This window comes from Juglans regia, chromosome 4 (genome assembly GCF_001411555.2).
Source record: "Juglans regia cultivar Chandler chromosome 4, Walnut 2.0, whole genome shotgun sequence".
Classification (NCBI taxonomy): Eukaryota; Viridiplantae; Streptophyta; class Magnoliopsida; order Fagales; family Juglandaceae; genus Juglans; species Juglans regia.
This window is the reverse complement of record NC_049904.1, coordinates 7,884,869-7,889,001: the sequence shown is the minus strand read 5'-3', so window position 1 is coordinate 7,889,001 and position 4,133 is coordinate 7,884,869. Positions and strand designations below refer to the sequence as shown.

The following is a 4,133-nucleotide window of genomic DNA, read 5'->3' as shown; positions in this document are numbered from 1 at the left end:
TACAAATTCAGGCTATTTCATCCTCTATTTTATCACATTCTAAAAATTTGAAGACAAATTCTTAAAATTATCCTAACAAATATTTGTGATAAAATAAACTCATACAATTTTATGTAATCATAATACATATACAAAATTGTCACATTTGGCCCAAATATTTATTATTCTAAAAAACATTAATAATCTAGGCAATTTATAACATAAAATAAAATGCCTTAAAAATGTGATAAAATAATCTCATAATACCATGACATGCAGTGTATTCAATAACCACAATCATACAAAACAAATTTCAGAAAATAAATATATAGGTAAGGCATAATATTTACTGAATAGCGTAATTTTGTAGAAATTCATCAACCACCACAACTCTTGAGTTGTAGTCAAAATGGCTTATTAGGTCATATGGTCTAGGGTTCAAAACATCATCAAGCCCAGTTTTTCCAAAAAAAATAACAGGTTTGCAGCCTACTCGGCTGGGCCGCGCCTTCCTGGGTGCCCAGCTGCAGAGTAGGCCTTTGCCTACTGGGCCCACTGTACTCAAATCAGCTGAAGCCCTTTTTTCCAATTACAGTGTATTGGGCCAAACTAGAAAGCCCACTAGATGCCCAAGACGCCCAACAACCTCGCAGGCCTTTGCCTTCTAGGCCGAAAGTTCAGTTTCCCAAAACAAACTTTTTTTTAAACAAAATTGATATAGGCTAGATTTAAAAAAGAGGATATAAAAATTGGGATTTTGTCCGTTGAGTCCAGGCCGAAAGATTTGGTTTGAAAAATTAGTCTTTACTCGTTTGTAGTCCAAATCCATTTGCCACACAACAAATCATCCGCATATGTTCATCTTCTTCACCTGATGGGTACTGTTTGCGCAGAAAAAAAATAATTTGGTCACCTTCATCTTGCAAGTCCTCTTCGGCAGAGTTCAGCTCGTAGTAACGCCTCCTCATCAACAGCACCAAGTTCCGGATGGTAGCCAGAGCTGCACCAACGTATAGGTGCTCGCTACCACTGCCATTTAGTGCCCAAGGTACTGGCTGTACGCCACTTTCAGTAGAGCGTGAAGCTCTACACGAGGCATAGACTGCCACAACAGAGCTTGTTGCACCAGTCTCGTGCGCGGATCTGCCTGCAACGGAGATGCTGGTCAAGTGCGCGGCTCTGGACGTAGTGGAGCTTGCTGCATTTGTTTATTGCACGACTCTGTTGCCTACAGGGGCGGCTGCACCGCAGTGGGGGCTCGTTACACCTGTAGGTGCATGACGCATTGAGGCCTGCCACGTTTCCAGGTGAAACTGCCGCTGGCCGAGGCCCTTGGTGTGCGCTGCCATCGAGATGTGTGCAACGCCTCGCTTGGTGCCACTGCACAGCACACTGCTTAGGTGCATGTTACACCGTAGGCTGCTTCGCACGACACCCTAGTGTGGTGCAGCCCCTATGCAATACGAGCTACAATGCATGCCAATCTTGCTTGCTGCATTGTGCCGTGCCATGGTGCATAAGAGGCGGCCCAGTCATGCTGCGTCATCAATTGCTATAGCACCATAACTGCAAGTGCAATGGTGCAGCACCCCTGGTCTGAGCTAATGCCTCCTGCGACACACGTAACACTGGGGCACCCCGCCCGCAGGTGGTGCCTCAAACAGTCCTTTATCTTCGCATGAACAAATTTGTGGTTCTTAAGTAAAAATACTCTAGTATGAGAAATATTCCTGTAGCTAGGCCTGATAAAAAAAAATAAATAAAATTAAAATTAAAATTAAAATAAATAAAACCGACCCTACCCTACCCTACCAAATTTTCAACCCCAAATCAACCCGAACAATTTAGCTGAAAATAAGGAACCAGAATTAACCGTAACCGGTTTGCTTTTTAATTGGGTAATACCCGATACCGTTTTTAGCCGATTATATCCATCGCGGCTCACTCTCTCTCTTCCTCGCAGCTCTCACTCTCTCCAGAGAACCCTAGCGTCGTCCACTCCTGCCAAATTCTCCGAGAACATCTCTTGGAGCTGCAGCCTGCACTTCACTCGGTAATCTTGCTTGGTCAAAGTTATATTTTCTCCTTCTGTTTTCGCAGTTCACTCTCATTCTCTATCCTCTCGCACGGTGAGCATTAGTTGACTCCTCTCTCTCTCTCTCTCTCTCTCACTCATATATGTTTCTGCTTTAGTTTACATGTTTTAGCTCGTTTGAGTGAAAAATTATTCTGGGTTTGCATGCTTCATTATATTCCGAAGGGAAAATGCTAGCCAAAATAATCTCATAAACTAACGTTGATTGATCGTTTGATGTGGTTATTCATATTATAAAGTTATTTTTATTGTAAAATAAATCTAACCAATTATATGAAGTCATATCAGTTTATAGGACTATTTTTATATAATTCGTTTATGGATGTAGTAGTACTTATTTATTCGAAGTAACAGTTTCTTGGAAGGAAATTAAAATTCACTCAAACTAGCTAGATGTGAAGATCAGACCTGAAATTGGGGTTAATCCATGTGCATTCTAGTAGTTGATCACAGAGTATGCAACCAAACTCTTAATTATTTCATTTTCGTAACTTCAGAGAAATAGCAAGGCCAGATATATAGCACTTAAATGACTATATTTTATTTATATATAATATTTTTTATCTGTGTGAGAATTTCTTTGAAGAAAGTAGGAAACTTGTTACGGATTTTCATTTTTCATATAGAAAGACGATGATGAATGCATTTTTTCTCCCTAGTTTCTATATATAATCTATATATATATATATATATGACCCCTTGCAGAAACAGAGTAACAAGGTCTTAAAACTCATAAAAATAAACCATGTAACAATGATTCAGAAATTGTTACCACATCACCATCAAAATCAGCATATGTCAGGGTAAAGTCAGCATTGGCAGGGATGTTAAATGAATCACAGATTTTCCCCCTCAAACTAGCCATCCCGGGTCGATCATAAATTTTCATACACTTTAGAGTATCTCCAAATTTAACCTGTAAAGCTTGAGATGTTAAAGTCAGCTTGAGATTTGCTTTAGGAATCTAAATTAGATCAGATCACCCAACTTTATATGTGAATCTTCTTCCTTGGCATCCCATGCAGCAGTTAAGCAAAACTTCCCATCTTTTGAGTTAATTCAACCTCCTGATCAAAGTCATTGCTGGTAGTAGCATTTGTTAACAAGTTATATTGCAATTTTGCTTGAAAAAATATATGTTGCAGGCCTGGAAATTTTTTTTGTTTTGGTGTTTTCCTTTTTGATAGTTATTAAATATTATTTTTCTTTGGAGTTTGCCCAAAATAATTGTCATTCGAAGCTAGAATAACCCCAACTTAATCTGTTATTGACATATGTATATATTGTGAGGATTTACTCTTGTACTGACACTCAGCTTTTTCAAGCAAACTCTTATGGTTTGTCCCATGTTCATACAGCAAATGGAACATGATTGTGAGGCTCTACACTTATGGTTTGTCCGTGGTCACAGCGGAAATGGGCTGAACCTATCCAGACATTGTCCAGAATCCATAATTGTCAATAGCCTAGGACTCAGATTGGCCCTGCTTTGTGGCATTGTAATATTGACTTTGTCCAGAATTCATGTACTTAGATGCCAAGTGCTCTCTTTGAAGTTTGAAGTCTAGCTGTTAATTGTATTGCTAACATATTACTAATTCAAAGATCATGACAGATTCTGGAAACTGACATCATGTGCTAATTCAAATATAACTATAATGAAAAATTCTGGAAACTCATATTAAAGATGTTTGAATTTGAAGGTCTTTCGAGGTCTTCAGCAAAACATCTTTTGCTATTGAGACAAAAGGTCGGGTTGGAATACCCGTTTTCTGAAAACTTTTTTGGTTGGCTAAATGGATAAACAGCTAATTGGAACTGTGCATTTTTTGGTCGGGTCGGAAATGTTTATTTTCGGGTCAAGTCGGTTCAGATGAACAGTCCTACCTATAGCCATGGTTACCGAGAGGAAAAACATCTCTCTGAAAGAACTTTGGAAAAGAAAAGAAATCACAACACGCAGATCATAACATTAATCAATAACAACCGATTTAGGCTCTGATACTATTATTAAAAATCTTATATTTGTTGCAAAATGTTGGGCAAAACATATACACCA

At 38.7% G+C, this 4,133-nt stretch overlaps 1 long non-coding RNA gene across 2 annotated transcripts; it reads left to right on the top strand.

The window, feature by feature from the left end:
• Window positions 1-823: 823 nt before the first annotated feature.
• On the top strand, window positions 824-3,745 carry LOC109021427. Of its 2 annotated transcripts, XR_004801379.1 has the most exons (3): window positions 824-1,027; window positions 1,943-2,108; window positions 3,433-3,745. It is a non-coding gene; the product is annotated as an uncharacterized LOC109021427 (long non-coding RNA). The 2 variants fall into 2 exon arrangements; XR_002001085.2 differs by lacking the exon at window positions 824-1,027 and having other exon boundaries at window positions 1,919-2,108.
• Window positions 3,746-4,133: the final 388 nt, after the last annotated feature.